Source organism: Macaca mulatta, chromosome 6, assembly GCF_049350105.2.
Source record: "Macaca mulatta isolate MMU2019108-1 chromosome 6, T2T-MMU8v2.0, whole genome shotgun sequence".
Classification (NCBI taxonomy): Eukaryota; Metazoa; Chordata; class Mammalia; order Primates; family Cercopithecidae; genus Macaca; species Macaca mulatta.
In genome coordinates, this window is record NC_133411.1 from 61,255,090 (window position 1) to 61,273,518 (window position 18,429).

Sequence of the window (18,429 nt, forward strand, 5' to 3'; positions counted from 1 at the left end):
TTATAAAAATGAATTGGGATAGAGATTTTAACATACTTGAAAAGAACTATAATGCATCATATAATCATGTCTTCCAGTTCTCAAGCCCTAGCTCAAACTTCATCTGGTTGTTGAAATCTTTCACAAATTTCACTAAACTCCTACAAGCCATAAATAATCTTTACCTTTGGGGTTTTAGAGCACTTACCATATGCAGCCTGATGTCACGAGTTCAGGTGTTTTCCTTTAATGAGTACCCAACACATTAGAAATAGTGCGGTGCTTAAGAGTGGGGGTTCCGGCCCAGATTTCTGAAGTTGACTCCCATGTCTATGTGGCTATAGTCTCTCTGTTACTCAGTTTTCTCATCTGTAAAAAAAGAATTATAATAGTCCTACCACATGGAATGATAAGATAATTAACATACCATGATAAACTGCCATAGCCAAGAAGAGCCTAAGGAAATAGTACAACTAAGGTAATGTGGTATTTCGGATAGATCCTGGAACAAGAAAAAAAAAAAAAAAAAAAAAACCTAAGTAGAAACTAAGGAAATTAAAACAAAGTATGAACTATTCTTAATAATACTGTATCAATATTGATTCACTAATATGATGAATGTACCACACTAATGTAAGGGTTTTTTGTTTTTGTTTTTGTTTTTTTTTTTTTAATGTGTGTGACAGACTCTTGCTCTGTCACCCAGTCTAGAGTGCAGTGGTGCGATCTTGGCTCACCGTGACCTCTGCCTCTCCACCTCAAGTAATTCTCCTGCCTCACCCTCCCAAGTAGCTAGGACTACAGGCATGTGCTACCACGCCCAGCTAATTTTTGTATTTTTAGTAGAGACAGTGTTTCACCATGTTGGCCAGGCTGGTCTCAAACTCCTGACCTCAGGTGATGAGGCTGCCTTGGCCTCCCAAAGTGCTGGAACTATAGGTGTAAGCCACCGTGCCCAGCCTAATGTAGGATATTAATAATAAGGGAAATTGAGTATAGGGTATGTGAAAATTTCTATCTTTACAACTTTTCTGTACATCTAAATCTACTTTCAAATAAGGTTTATTGAAAAAGTAAAAATTAGAATTAGGAGAAACTTTAAATGTTAATAAAGGCAAACCATTTAGAAGACTATATGGCCCATAGGAGGCATTCATTAAAAGGTAAGTAGCAACTGTTAGGAGTACCACTAGTAATGGTACCGTGAAGCCAACAAAAGCTTTTAAGCAAAATTGCTGATTTCTTATTCCCTTAGACTTTCTGTTTTGTTTTTGTTGTTGCTTTTGAGGTTTTATTTTTTGTACAACATTTAGCAAAAGGTTGTAACTGTGAACAAAACTATTATTTAATTTTTCAATCTTATTATTTCAACATTATATAGGAACGGGTTTAGTGCCACAGACTGTATTCATCACCATGTCTCTTGGTCATAATCATATGTGGTATGATTAGTTAAATAGGCACACCCAAAATGTCAACGGCACCTGTTTCAGAAGCTGTAAACTTATTCCATTGATTTCCATTTCAAATATTCTTTTAATTACTGAATTATAATGTATTGTGTGTATTTCATAGTAACTAATACAAATCTAGTCATTTCATGCCCTTTAACAACTTTACATTATCTACAAGATCGAGTCTAAATGTCCTAATTTGTCATTTTAGGACCTGTACAATTTAATCTTCACAAATTCATCAATCACCTGCCCCACAATCCTATGTTCTTCATACGTTTATGCTTTTTCTTGTGCTTGTTCCTGGAATATTTATCTATTCATTCTTCTTATAATAAAATAATTCTCATCCTTTGACATCTTTTCCATATGTTATGAGCATTTCTCCTATTTCTTCAGTAAAAAAATTAATTATTGATGCCTCCATTCTTCCACAGCATTTTATCCATAATGATTATAAAAATTTTAATCTTCTGGGGAACACTAAAATATGATTTATTCATTTTCATGTGTATTTTTTGAATTGGATTTACTGATTTCAAATGATCCTTTCACTGAAGCATAATGACCATGACTAGCTAAGCCAACAAATTCACACAGAACATGTTTCTATATTGAAATCCCTTAAACATGATATATATCATGTATGCTACACTGTCACTCACATGGGTTAAGGTTGCGTTGGAATTAGTGCATAGCTGTTTAATGTGTTTAGTCTATACCTTAATTGGACACTTCTTAAGAGACACAACTGCATCTCTCTCTTCTTTTGTTCTCTTGAAAGTCAAAACCATCAGTCACAGTAGCTATACATAATGAAGTGAATAGCCACATATTTATAATACTTGGCAACCTTCACTCTTTATTCAACTAGTTTAACTCTTAGTGTTGATTCTCTTCTTTTTATCTTTGGGAATTGCCAGTACTTAGCCTGCCCGAATTTTCTTTTATCCTTAAGCAGCTAGGGATACATTAAAAAATGTTGCTTCACTTTATAGAGGGACTAGGGTTGCCTCAGAAAAAGCCAAAGTTGACCAATAAACATATATATTTGTTCTTTACAAAATTAATATACTGAATGAAAATTCAAATAATACCAAAAAGTAGAAAGATCAATGCCTCCCTAGTCCCCCAATATAGCAATTTATTATATAATGTGTATATCTTCTCATTTCTATATACACTAAAATTTTCATATATATTAAGTATATGCATTATTTAATTTTTCCACACATAGATTTATATCAACCATTCAACTTAACAAATGAGAGATATTTTCTTATGTGTATGCTTCACCTCTTTTATTTTTATTTTCACAAAGCCATATAAATCTATTTGCAAAGAGAAGTTTTGATAAGAAGCAGAAATTTTGAATATGGAATATGGTAAAGAAAATAAGTGCCCAAATTTCACATCTGTCTTACAGACATATGTTTTTCCTCAATGAACCAAGGGGATCAAGTTCTGTGGTATCAGAGACAATTCTCAAAAAGCCTAGAACTTAATTCTTAAATTTAAACTTAATCCTGGCCCACTTTATTTCCACATCTTTGATATTATTGGTTCAATATTCTGTTTACCCAACTCATACTCTTACACCAGATTCTTAACAAGTAGGTATCTTGACAAGAGAATTTCCCTAAACTCCTAAAATTATGATGAAGCCAGTATGTTAGATTCTATGGCAGACTTTGCTAAAGTATGAAATCTGCTCTCTACCACCAGTTGAATTCGGGTACATCTATTTGTGCAGTGTGCTAGACAAAACCGTGCTTCTACAAGCCAGAATCAGACTATGCCCAGCATCCTCTTAAAAATCAAGCCAGCACAGAAGGCAGTATCATGTAACGTTGGTGCAATCATTCAGGAACTTCTATATATTCAGTGACTCTACTTCTAAACCCAAAGCACAAGAAACAACATGAGATCCCATGGGATTCTGTCCTAGATGATGCAAAATAATCCCAATGCAAAAATATAATCCAAACCTGAGGTAGTGTAGCCACCTTCACAGAGGAAACCTTCACAAATCCATTGAGGAGAGGACTAAATGCAAATTCCACCACTTAGGAAACTTATTGTTCAGAGATGCTTGGGCAGCCTAAAAAAATAGGACACTTGTTCCAAGAAGCTCCCTTCTGCTGGAAATTACCCCAAAAGGACCAAGACATGACACCAGGCAGTCAACTAAACCAGTGCCCTTTAAGTACCTGTTCAAAGGACAAACAATAGTAACTTGGATCCCCACCCACGTTCCCAGCAGTCTCCACATCAACACCCATGTGCCAGAACTGACATGAGTGGAAACACAAGGGTTCCAAAAACACAGTTCCAGAGTCACTGCATCAGCATTTAAGTTCTGCTCATTGAATCTCTGTCCTGGGACATGTGCACTAAACCACAGCAGCTGTGCCCACCACAGGCCAAAGGGGCTTGATTAGAAGCACAGCCAAGTTAAGAGGAGTGGGAAGAATGTGTAGAAGCTAAACAGTTAGTAACGTGGCATATACTCTGACTCCTGGGAAACCAAAGCAGTTTCCCAGGAGTCAAACAGATCAATGCCGCATATTTCAAACCTAGAGGAGCTTTTTGTTAACTGAGATTTCATGCAGCCCCAGAGGTGAACAGGCAAAGCCACCAATGGTGACAGACAGCCTGTCTATATGTGTGCTTAGATGAGATTGAACTGTGCGTCATTAACCGGGCAGCTTTGAGCCCCATTCATACACATGAATAGTAATGCTGTCAGCAGCAGCATCTACTAGCACCAAGGACAAAGATAAATACTTCAACATGAAGTATAGACACGGGCCAAGACAGGTCTCTCTTGAGTTTTGAATTCTCATCATAGACTAAAGATGATTGATGGTGATAGTGCTGTGGTTAATGGACATATCACTGTATTTCCCATCACTTTTCAAGTACACTTTTCTGATTGCCTTATTTTCAGTCTTTGCAAATGTTATTCTTCCTAAAATCCCCATTCCACTTTCTCAGTTGCCTCAGCTAACCAGTGGTTTCACTGAGCTTCCTTTCATTTCTGACATGTAACATGTAAGCTTTCATTGTTCAGCTACCTGGGCATTTCTCTTTTCCCCGGCACCCTCCCCCAACCATTTCACCAGACTGTGCTAGTCTATCAAGATGAAAACAACACTATGACACTCGGAACAAACTTCTCCTGTCAGATGCACACAGGGGGCCCTCTGTTGCACAATCTGCACTTGTTCCTCATGCAACAGAGATTCAACTCACAGATACGAGATCCAGACTGCAGATCAGAGGGGAGACTGACTTCTGCCCTTCATTTGGGCCAAAGAATACTTATCTCCTTATTTCCAACTTCTCAAGTTGCAGCTAGACCTGGGGAGATGTAAATATGTAAGTAAAACCCAAGACCATATTCACAGGTTATCCCTTTCAAAATGCCAGTACTTTTCAGTTGCCTTATCACAGGCTGATTCAACTCTTTATTCATAAAGAGCCAATAGCAAGAAAAGGCAGCTCAGTGTGCGGGAAGGATTGCAGGAGTTACCGCCATATACTGATCTTTTTGTTCTGACACATTGATGTGTGGGATTGGGCTGTGGGCAAAGTTACTATGTCTCTGTTTCTTGCGGCCTCAGGCTATCTTTAATCCACAGCTTCGCTGAAGAGATCCTTTCTAGGGCAAACATAACATAGGAAATTTAAATGATTGTTGCTGGTGTTTAATATTCATTGAACACCCACAACTGGACCAGGCACTCTACTGATGTGTAGCTTGCATCTTGTTAGAACTTTCTGGGGAAAACCATTACTTTGACTGAAAGCTATTATAAAAAAATAAAAAATAAAAAATGCTGTTGAGCTATTGTAAGAGCAACAAGAATATACATTCCTCAAATATCTCTAATTGCTTTTCATAACAATACAATTTTCTGCTCCTTCCATTAAGAACAGTCATTAACATGATATACTCAGTGATCACAACTCTATAGTGCTTCTTTAAACATTTAGTTACATTCGCTAGTAGATTGGGCTGAAAAAAAAATCACTATGTTAAAATATATTTTTAAAGCCTTTGTTTTTTCCAAAGCATGTGTAATATAATTGAAAATAAATTGACCTAACTTTCAAGCTGCATATTGTTAGTCCTTGTCTTGGTTCCCTGCCTTTCTCTTCCTCGGAAGCCAAGGTTGGAGCCTCTGTTGCGCTCCATCTGCAGAAACCAAGTCTACATCCTTTTCTGAGATAGTCCGAAAAGGAAAAGGAAACACACAGTAGCCATCACCCCATGATTCTTACAGAGCTCAGCAACAGGTAACTTTCCTCAGACCCAGGAATCTTCCATCCTGTCACCTATATCTTCAATGACAACCTGATCTGGAAGCCTGCCTGAAACTCAATCTACAGGTTGAGAACCCTGAACATTTGTCTACTTCCTACCAGCCTTTCTTCTCAAAGCTAGACCCTGAATACTGGCAGGAATCCTGAAAAGTGAGAAGTGTTTTTAACTCCTACATTTTCCAGAATACCATGATCTCTGCTGGTAAGATGCTGCTTGCCCTGTTGGACTGGTATTGGTGATCTCCTGAATCGTTGCCTTTAGGTTTAGAAAAAAACTCTCGATGGATATACACCAAAACATTAATCATTGCTATCTCTGGGTGGTAAGAAAACACATGATTTCAATTTTCTCTTTTACTATATTTCTCAAATATTCTGCAGTGGCACGTATTACTTTTTTACACAGGAGGAAAAAAGAGGTTTTCTTTTTTTGTTTTGTTTAAAACTTACCAAGACATACTATTATACTTCCCCTGTGTTTCTGTTTCAGTAAATTCTCTTTTTCTCTTTTCCAAATCCAGCCTGTTGAAAAGAGTGTTCTCTCTACAAAGGAGGACAAATCTAAAGGCCAAATTCTAAGAGTAAATATTTTTAAAGAGTTTTAAAATCTTTTATACCATAAAAAAAGCAAGGTATTGAAATCAGATCCTTTATAGCATAGAAAAAATAAGTGATGTATTAATTATATCAGGAATCGAGATTTTCACAGCACCATGAGAATGATAAAGTAAAATTCTAAGTTAAAAACTATAAGATAAAAAATTAAATTAATGTATAGTTAAAATTGAATTGGAAAAATGTAGATCAAAACCACACAGAGGTGCTGGGCTCAGGGGCTCACGCCTGTAATCCCAGCACTTTGGGAGGCCGAGCCGGGTGGATCAAAAGGTCAGGAGTTCAAGACCAGCCTGGCCAAGATGGTGAAACCCCATCTCTACTAAAAATATAAAAATTAGGCAGGCATGGTGGCAGGCGCTTATAATCTCAGCTACTCAGGAAGCTGAGGTGGAGAATTGCTTGAACCTGGGAGGCGGGGGTTGCAATGAGCTGAGATTGCGCCACTGCACTCCAGCCTGGGCAACAGAGTGAAACTCCAAAAAAAAAAAAAAAAAGCCACAGAGGTGAGAGCAAGACCCAGGGAATTATGTCCGGCATGTTTTATGCAAAAGACGTTCAGCTCTGAATAAGTGTCCCACTCCCTCATCTCTGCTATGGTTTAGTTGCAAGATGTCCATCTTTCTGTGCTGATGGAGAGCTGCCTTCTTATAACCACAGAGTTGGCACCCTACCTAGGAAATGTGTTTCCTTGTAAAACAGATTCCTTAAGTTGTGCTGCAGGCTCTGTAGGTCACGTTCCTCTCTTATGTCTATCAGTACCAAAGTTCACGGTTGTGCATTTGAATTTCTTTAGGCCGAAATGTACAGGCCGCTGTTTTGTGTTTCTTCCTTATAAAATGTCTTTATATGATTTTAGCTTCAAGTGGAATTTACTTTCAAAAATCAAAAAAAAAAAATGCAATGAGATAGTACTTCACACCTATTAAGATTGCTATAATTAAAATGATGATTAATAATAAAAGTTATAGAGGCTGTGGAGAAACTGGAACACTCGTATATTACCAGTGGGAATGTAAAATGGTGCAAATGGTTTCCAAAATACTGTTTGGAAAACAGTTTGATAGTTCCTCAAAAAGATAAACACGGAGCTACCATATGACCCAGCAATTCCATACCCAGGTACATACCCAAGAGAAATGAAAACACCCGCTCACACAAAAATTTGTATGTGAATGTTCATAGCAACATTTGTCGCAGTAGCCAAAAGGTGGAAACAACCCAAATGTCCATCAACTGATGAACAGATAAGCAAAATGTCGTATATCCATACAATGGTATATTATTCAACCACTTTTTGGAAATGAAATACCAATAATACATGCTACAACATGGATGAACTTTGAAAACATTATGCTAAGTGAAAGATGCAAAATCATACAAAAGGTCACATACTATATAATTCCATTTACTTAAAATGTCTAAAATAAGCAAATTCATAGAGACAGAAAATAGATTAGTAGTTGCTAGGGGTTAGGGGAAAGCAGAAATGGGAAGTGACATGAGTAAAGGTTTTCTTTCTGGGTAATAAAAATATCCTAGAATTAGCTGGTGATGACAGTTGTAACTTTGTGAATATACCACAAACCACTAAATTATACACTTCAAAAGTACATTTTGGAGGGCACAGTGGCTCATGACTGTAATCCCATTACTTTGGGAGGCCCAGGCGAGAGGATCACTTGACTGCAGGAGTCTGAGACCAGCCTGGGCAACACAGTGAGACCCCATCACTACAAAATATAAAAAAAGAGCCAAGCATGGTGGCACATGCCTGTAGTCCCAGATACTTGGAAGGCTGAGGTAGAAGGATCCCTTGAGCCCAGAGGTCCAGGCTTCAGTGAGCCGTGATCATGCCACTGCACTCCAGCCTGGGTGACAGGGTGAGACCCTGTCTCAAAAAATAAAATGAGTTTTATGGTACTTGAATTACAACTCAATAAAGCTGTAAAAAAATTTTGTTGTTTGTTTTTGAGACAGAGTTATGCTCTTGTTGCAAAGGCTGGAATACAATGGTACAATCTCAGCTCACTGCAACCTCTGCCCCCTGGGTTCAAGTGATTCTCCAGCTTCAGCCTCCCAAGTAGCTGGAATTAACAGGTGTGCACCACCACACCCGGCTGATTTTTGTATTTGTAGTAGATACAGGGTTTCACCATGTTGGCCAGGCTGATCTTGAACTCCTGACCTCAGATGATCCGCCTGCCTCCATCTCCCAAAGTGCTGGGATTATAGGCGTGAGCCATCATGCCCAACCAAAGCTGTAATTTTTTTAAAGAAATGGAACTGGAAACATCAACATAAATTTGTGATTTTAAAAAATATATTTTTTCTAGCTCTGTACAATTGAAATATCCTAAAAGCAATGTCACTCTAGTAGCAAGGAGTACCTCTAGCACCCAGATTTTCACCTCTAATGCCATTCCCCAATTATAAAAAAAAAAAATCAGGTCTTCTTGGAGAAAGGCTAATTCTGTGCCTGGGTCAGCAAAGATGTAAGGTCAGTCTAGGACAATTTGCACCAAAAGCAAGCAAACTTTCCAAGATTGACAGGATTGTGTGAAAAAGATACAGAGGCTACCTGGAAGGGACTTTCACTGGCCAACATTATAATGATTTAGGCAATAAAAGAACAATGGTTACAGTTAATTGAAAATCTATAAATACCCATAAGTCCATAATGATATCTTTTGAGAACCAGTCTTTGAGAAAGGAAAAACAAGAGCAAACAACAGAAACTTCATTTGTCAACATCATTTGAAATAGTCATTCAACCTACATCTTACTTTAAAAACATGTAAAGGGGGAAAAACAAACATTTATACTGCCTTTTCAGTAGAAACTAGGTTTCAAAGTAATTAAATAGCCCCAGTGATAAATATATTTGAGCAGAGACCTGAAGGAAGTGAAGGAGCAAGTCATCCTTGCATCTAAAAGAAAAGTTTTCCAAGTCAAAGAAGCATAAATGCAAAGTTTCTGAGGCAGGAGCACATTTGGAGATCAGTAAGGTTGCAGAGAAGAAGAAAGAGGAGTTCTATGGGGATTAGGGGGAAATGCCTAGGAGCACTGTCTGGGGTTCATAACTGATCTCTCTAAATCATGTGGAAACGAAAGCTTTTTTTTCCCCTCCAGTAATATATGTAATTACCTCCTATATTCCCCTTAATCACCTTCATCTTTTTAGTCTCAAAGGTAACAAACATGTGTGGATAATACACCTCTATATGGTGCCTACCACAGATACTGTTAATTGATTACACCTTTAGAATCCTTTTCTGCTCTCATTAGATCAAGTTTACCTATTTGTCATTCCTGTCCTATAATCTTAAGAGGTATACACATGTAATCTTTGTCCTGATTGATTCAGGAAGTCTATGTTGTATGAAAAATACTACATGACTTTGTGGCCTCATTGGTTCCCTAAACCTATCAGCAGCATTTCACTTCCACTTAATGTAGCTTCCCCAGAAGCAACGCCTGAAAGAAGGGGTTAGGTCAAATGTAAGCTGTTGATTGGAGTATGTGATTCAAGGGAAAATATTGAGAAATGGAGGAGAGAAGAAACAAAGGGAACCAATACAAAGATGCATTACTGAGCTGTCCACCTTCATTGTGACTGCTTGCTCAACTGCACAGAAAACTCTAAATTTTTTTCAGGAAGAAAGAGGAAGCATTTATCCATAGGCTCCCATTATTGATAATATCAGGTCAGTTCTGTAGAATGACTCACCTTCTGAATTTTTCTGTCTGCTTCTCTTGGGTAGTTCTTCTACCTCCTGAATTTCCTATAAATGGGAAGCAAGAGCTAACATCTTGATTAGATTCCATTCACATATTTGTGGCTAAAATTCATCAGAGGTAAGGTCACTTCTTTGCATTCCATCACATCAGGTCACAGCTATAGCTGGTTGTTCCACCATAGTAATATGAAGATTGACCACTGGATTTGCATGATGATCCTTCCACTATGTTGTTATGATTTCCCCCCTTGAAACAATAAAGTCATCTGATTTATTTAGAACCATATAAATGTCAATTCCCCAGCAACCATTTTCCTAACGGTTTTCATATCACTTTGTACACTCAATTACACTCTATAAGCACTATACATACTTAATAAATATTGTTTAATGTATGACTAAATGTCAATGATAGCTGGGAATGGATTTCTCATCTTTCACTCTGTTTAGCCACTCCAGACATTGGATCCTAGGTGTCCTTCTGGAGGCTGAGATTGGTCTACACAACACAAAGATTCCGAAACAGTGGTGTATCATAAGATAGTGTTTGGACCTCTTTCATCCTGTCATCATATAAGTTTTATATCTTGAATTGCTGCTGTCCCTTAAAGTTAGTGCTTAGGAAGCGCAAGGAGGAACGTGTTATCTTAGGTATTAGTGAAACAACTACCTATTTCTTTTGTGTTTGTTTGATCAATTCATTTCAAAGTGCCTTGTATTCTTGGTTGTAATTGGTCATATCTAGGTAAAACTGGCTGTTTCTAGAGTCAGCAAGGAAGGCTGAGCTGTGTTACCCATAAAACATTTCTCAATAAAGGTCACTCTGGCATTATAGGGCATTCAAAATTTCTTAACTCTTACAGGCTCCTTGAATCCAAGTCCCAAACAGAAACCTGCTGTCCTTCCTCCATTATTACCTATATCAGAAAACTATACTACCATCCACTCACTTATTCATACCAGAAACCCAAGAGTCATTTTTGTTTTCTCCTTTTCCCTCATACCCCACATTCAATCAATCAACAAAATCTACCAATTCTACCTGATAATCATATCTTGAAGGTAACCCTTTTGCCACCGTTAATGTCTTCCCATTTATTTCCACAGTTCAAATGGGCAGAGAGTTTCTAAGTGAAAAGGGACCCATGCCACCTTCCACTTACAATATTCCCATGGGTTTCCTCTGAAATACCAGTAAGCCCAAGATTTTACAAGAGCTTATATGATCTAGACCATCCACTTATTCATTTTCCTCAATTTCCACTCTCATTCTCAAACTCTGTGCTTTGGTCATTACTAAACTTCTTTTGGTTCCTCAAATGGTTCCTTTCTTGTCTTCTGGGCTTTGCAAATACTCTTCCATCTCTCCACAAGCACTGCCTTCTCCTGGGCAACCCCTCCTCAACCAAAAATCACAGCTAAAGGTCATTTCATCAAGAAGACTTTCCTTGACCCTCTTCCTCATAATTTGTTGTATAGTGCTTACTTATTTAATATCTGCCTTCTCGTTTATCCTAAAATCTCCAAGAAAGCTACAACTAGATTAGTCTTGTTTGCTTCTCTATCTTCATCGGAGAATTTGGAAAATGTAATTGACTTTTATGCTTTCATGTTTTATGTTCTTCAGCTTTAGATTTTATGAATAACAGTAGAAAAAACATTACCTTTAAAAGTATCTTAAGTTGCTTAGAATATAGGAGTAATTACAGATCTGTTTCTTTTTCTCATTAATCCTTGGGAAGCCTAAATTATAATCACTTCCTAGAAGCTAGCTGGTAAAGTACTTCTGACTCAGCCTTGCCCTATTATTTTGCAGAGGGATCTAGGAAATGGTCGATTCTACCTGGCCGAGCAGTTAAGAAAAATAGAGATGATGTATTTCATATGTCTAGCATGGAATAGGCAGTAAAACATGGTAGCTATTATTAAAGAATAAAATAATAGATATATGCATGGATTTCAGAGTTCCTCTGACCTCCTTAAAATGAATGCAACATTTTGTGTGGCTGTGTATGTGTTTGTATCTTTGTGCTATTCTGGGGAGATGGTCCATATCTTTCAATAGCTTCTCAAGAAGACTGGGAACAAGAAAAAGTTAAGAATACTGCCTAATGGTTTTATTCAGGAAATCTGGTGCTCTGGCAAAAATGAAAATGTTGACAATGTGATTGTTGTGTCATCTGGCTGGCCAAAGCAATGTTTTCTGCTAAAGCAAAAATTAGAAGTCTTGGGGCCAAAATGATCTCAACTAAATGGTTCTTCTACACTATGTTTCCATCTGCCCAGCATATGAGCCATTAACACATGTTTCCTGTTGATGATTTTCATATCTTTATTTGCAAGGAAACTGCACTGAGACCAGTTCAAGAGAATCACTTATTTAATGTATTGAAAAACCAAATAAATGAACTTCCTGTATATACACTCATGATTTTATATTGCTAAAAAGTGACTATTTATGGGAGATTAAGCACACATTAACCAAGACTGCCTTTGAGTCATTCGTCTGGTAGTTCTCATTATATATATGTGTGTATACATATTTTTAGTCCAAAAAAAAGCAAGGCTCATCATGTGTTGAAATAATTTATTTCAACACTTAATGCATCATCTGTCCCGTATTTCCACATGTTGTGTCATCACCATTTGACCTCAACCCATTGTTAAATATTTAATAGTACTGTTGGGTAAACAATACAAAGTATTGTTTACTTTTGAAAGTGGCATTTACATGAAAAACCAAATAAGCCAATACATGCTACAAAAGGTACAAGTTTAGGCTATAGCACTAGCTCTTCTGATGGATGCAAAATGAGATATAAGGGGAAAGTAAACTACAGAGAGGATGAATGGGTCAGGGAGAGCAATAACAACAGAAAAGATGGCATAACTCTCCAATAAGGAATAAAGGCAGAAAGTAACTGCCACTCAAATGTTGGCATAATGGAAACTGCCTGTTTCTATCTCTCAGAGCTTAAACACAATAATGGATAGCTTTGAGTAGGAGTCTATTTGCATGAACATGATGAAATAATACTCAACAAAATACTAACTAATAGATAATTATTCTTAACACTCACTGAGTGTAAATCTCATGGTGATGAAGATTATTCATTTAAAGGAGTGACTATGGTCTAAAAGAAACACCAAAAGAGTGCATGCTGGAGATTTTGATGAGTCAGCACACCACTCCTGGTAAGTGTGCTCAATATACTCTTTTTGACTGACCATAGACAATCAGCTTGGGGAAGTCTGAAAACAAGTATCAGCCTGCACCAGGAAATCTCTACAACCTATTGAGGTCCTTTGAGCCACAGAGCTTAAAATGGCATATAATATCCTACTTCAACATGGTTTCAATGACAGCCAAAATTAAGAAAAAACACACACACACACAGTTGAGAGACGTTAAAGAAGAGTTATGTAAATGCAAAGATATGCCATGTTATTGGTTTTGAAGACTCAATATTGTTTAAAATGTCATTCTCACCAAATTGATCTACCCTAATCATAATCCCATCGAGTCTGTTTTGCAAAATCAACAGATTCTAAAAGTGATATAAAAATACAAGTAGGATATTCAAAGTGAGCTTGAAAAAAAAAGAAAAAATTTGTAGGAATTATACTAACTGTATTCATGACTTACTATAAAGTCATAGCAATCAAGATAGTGTGGTACCAGCATAGGATCAACAAATAGATCAACGGAACAGAAGAGAGAGCCCATAAGTAGACATGCACTTATTAAGCTGTTTGATTTTTTACAAAGGTACAAAGGAAAAGTGCAAAATTGATTTGTAATGAATTCCCTGTTGAGGAACAATGACTGTCTTAGCTCATGCTGCTGCTATAACAAAATATCTTCGATTTGATAATTTTATAAACAACAGAAATATATTGCTCATGATTCTGGAGGCTGGGAAGTCCGAGATCAAGGTGCCAGCAGATTCAGTGTCTGGTAAGACTCACTCTCTGATTCCAAGATGCTTCCAAGACTAACAGAAAATTCTACAAGATGATGCAATAGAATATTCAAAATCATGTTCAACTAACTTGTAAAATTTGGATTTATTGTAAACATAATTGAGGATAGCAAAGATCACCTGGTGACCATCAAGCAAGCCATCCAGAGACAAAATTCCTTATCTGAGGAATTCAGAAGTAATTCGACTTTCCTATTATCTAAACCAGGCATATGGTTCCAGGTTTCCTTCCCAAAAATTTGTAAGTAACTAGAGTTTCTAGATATCTCCAGAATGTATGCATGTTGAAACTCATTGTGCAACCCTTGCTGACATTAAGGCACCAAGGTATCTACAAACGTTATTGTTTATCATGACCTGCATGGCTAATGTGGTCCAAATTACTCTTAAGCTTCTGCTTTAAGGTCCATAAATACCCCTAAGGAAAAATCTGCCAAAGCACTCTCGGTCCTCTCTTGCTGAGAGGCTCTGCTGCACTTCTTCTGCAGCATTCTTTCTTTCTAATAAAACTTTCCATCTTCAAACCTACACTGTCATCAGTAAATTCTTCTTACCAACCCACAAGTTGACCACTTTTCAATGCCAGGACTTTGACATCTCGCTTGGCAACAGTATTTCACTTCTTAGGTGAATTCAGCATCAGAAATGAGACAGGATTCATGTCAAATTAAAAAGTGGGGTGACAATATGATGGATGATCAAACAGCAATTGTATCAACTACTGATTGTAATATTAAATAGGCAAATACCTAGAAAAGAACTAATTATTAAGTGTGCATACCACTGCTACTCTATGGAAAGCTAAAATAAGGGACCAGAAAATAAAATATACCAAAGTAACTACAGCATGCTACTCACCCTCAGCCAAGGAATAATCCAGAAAGGTGGCTCTTACTTTGATTGACACATTATTTCCAACATAAAGTAGGGGAAACTGAACAGCAAATCCTGGTTTGCCCTCCTCACACCTTCTATGCAGTTGAAAGTGTAAAAGGAATCAGGGTTAAAAGTGTTAAAGGTCACACACAGATATTTTCAGTCATATCCAAATATATGAATCATTTATATTGTCAAAGTGACCTAAAATACTTTTCTATTAATCCAATGTAACATCCCCATCCTAAGGCATAATTTGAATTATTTACAAATATTTATTTTAATTACTTAATTATGTTCAACTGGAATATACTAATATGGCTAGTTTATGTGACTATGTGACAAGTAGCTTAGCTGACTTCTAGAAACCTGAAAATATTTCTAAAATTAAAGGGGAAAATAAAGCAATAAAAATGTTACACAGAAACAAGTAGCATCAAAAAGGAAGAGCTATCCATGATTGATTAGCTCTGTATAACACCAAAGCAACACTGAAAAGAGAGAAGTTCAAGTAATCCATTGTTTTCTCAGTACTATATATATATAAATATATTTTCTAATGCTTTTTTATAAAACTTAATTGACTGGTAGTTTGGATATCTTGGATAAACATTGCTTTTACGTACTCACATTTCTTAACTTTTTAGTTCTGCAATGATTCAACCAATACAGAACTATTGCCCCCAACCCCCTACTCAAATCCTTGTGCTAGTCTATGAAGTTGCATAATGCCAAAGACTATGACACATTAAGTAACTGTTTTGTACCTAGAACAAAATCTGATTTTAAAATCATTTCAGCCTGTTTTTTGAATGCTTAACTTTTGTTATTTAACAAGATTGATTATTTGCACTTGAAAACATATTCATTTTACAAAACACCTAACTTCAAAAAAAGCTTGACATTTAATCTTAAGGCAAAAAAAAAAAATAGCTACTCAGTTCATGACTTTCAAATACACCCTATATAACCTCACCCCACTACCTCCATATTCTCTTTTTTAGGTACTGAAATTTAACCAGGTCAGTTTTGGTCTCAAATAACAATGTCATATGAGTTTAAATAGCTATCTAGGGAGTTAGATTGAATCATTTGCTAAACTCTAATATTTTAAATTTATAAACTTCAGAAGGTAGATAGCTTTTGAAGCTGACAAAAGACCAATCAGAAAACAGTAGTCTTTTTGTGTGCTGCCCAGAAATTCAGTTACAAAGTGGTCCTACTGTGCTTCTCATAATTTACATATTTTTTTGGCAGAGCAGAAAGGAAAAAAAATAAGAAGTCGAACTTGGAGGCATACAACAAAAATGAAAGGTGTCATTTTTATTTTTAAATGTCCCCTTGACATTTAGATATCTACAAACCCAATATTTAACATTTACAGGCGATATAACAGTAAAAGAAATAGCAGTTGTTTTTCTGTGATGTCACTGAACAGGTGTGGTACCATTTCATACCACAGAAATGGGATGGATCTCTTGCTGATGCCCACAGGAAGCCCATATGGAACCAGTATTGACCTGTGTCTCATTTCCTCAGTTATGATCTGAAAATAACCCTGGATACCAAGAGTCATGGTGACTGATCTGTGCTGATTTGGAGCCGACATTCTCCCAAACAGATCAATACTATCCAAGGTGCAGCTGAAAAACAGGATGAGCTTGTATCATTAAACAAACACCAAGCTGCTTATTCAAAAGGGCAAAAGCAACACAGCACTTGTGTTTTCCACAGTGTGTTTGCCAGTGACCTCAACCCTGACCTGCAGGGTCACCTTCTCCGGGACGAGAAGTAATCCTGTGTTGGGTCAGCGTCTGGTACTGAGGGACTCCTATGACTGGTGGCATGTTTTACAATGAGAGCTACTGTGTCTGCTTTGGCTTAGCCAAGACAATTACATGATGCCAAAACAACTAGTCAATGCAGTCAATTTAGTCAAATGACTGGTCTGAGTATTTGACCTTATACAGACAAAAAATGAAATAGAAATGAAATTTTTACTTTTACCCAATCATACTGAACTTGTGAGGATACAATTTAAATTGATTTAGAAAGTTTTTGTGACATCAGTTGTTTCTATATACATAAACTATACATAAACTAAACATGTTATATGTACATATAGGAATGAACAAAATTAAAATCTAATAAGAACATGCAAGTTATATCACTATTCTCCTTGCTATATGGTTGTAAAATACGATGACATTATGAACTTTAAAACAATCTTCCCAAAGATATTGAGAAAATAAATATGGATTAAAATGTGATTCTATATTTCTCCAGGCAAGATGGCTTCATATACAACTAGGAATATAAGTAAAATTTAAATATTTTGTATAGTCCTAGGGTGGAAAGTCTAAGAAAAAGACCCCAGTTTCCAGAGGCTACTGGCCAATTGAGGACCAATAAATATATTTAAACTAGAGACAAATATAAAATCATGTAATTTATGTATGATCGTTGATAGCACTGCCATAAGATCCAACCAGTTACCATTTAAGATCTTTTATGCATTTGGAATGTTTATTTTTCAGCCTCGGATATACAGTTTGATACCCCTAACTTAAAAAGAAGCTGTGTCTCTTGCTGCCATTAAAAGACAGGGTGGGGGGAAAAAGTCAAGTAACAATATTTGTTAGGTTCTCTTTCCTTTAACTTTTCCCCGGGCGGGGGTTGGGGAACCTTGAAGCAGAGAAAACAAACTCTCCCTCCAGCACATCATTGTATAAGGACTATACCATTTCTCTGAATAAAGAAGAAGAAATAAATTCAGCTTTGGAACTCCGCCATTGAGTGGCGGCTCCTGCAAAGGGGACAGTTTGCTATTAATTGTTAATGTCGTCTGCCATTAGAGGGCACTAAACAACTCTACATTAATGAGTTGGAGGGAAGAGAGAAAAGGAGACTGGAAAAGAAAGAGAGGGAGAAAAGGGAGGGAGAGTACGGGTAGAGTCCGGGTAGAGGGAGGGAAGGAGAGAAGAGGGGAAGGAGTAGGGGAAAGAGACCGGAGGGAATGGCTGGGAGGACTGGAGGGAAAGGGAGAAGGGGAAAGAGACAGCGAGATAGAAACAGAGAATGATTCCGGAAAGATTAAGAAGGATGTGGAGCCCCCACAGCCGTCTGAAGTGAGCAAAAAGACAGCCTCTCCCGGGCCGCCCGAGCCCCCTCCCCTCCCGTCCTCACGACGGTAATTATAAAGCGAAAAGCGGCGGCGAGGTCACCCGTTTTTACCAGCCTGCTGCACCGAATGCGCGCGGTGCAGGTGCGGCGGCCGCGGGGCTTTGTGATTCATGCCCACTTTCAAAGGGGGGCTTGGGCCCGTCTGAGAGGCACCCAAACAACTGTCTTCTAATATTAGCACGGCTGTATTTCGGGATCTATTATAGTCTGTCCAGACAGATCCCATTGTAATGGGATCTTTTATTAAAAGATTAGCACTATCTCCTGCAG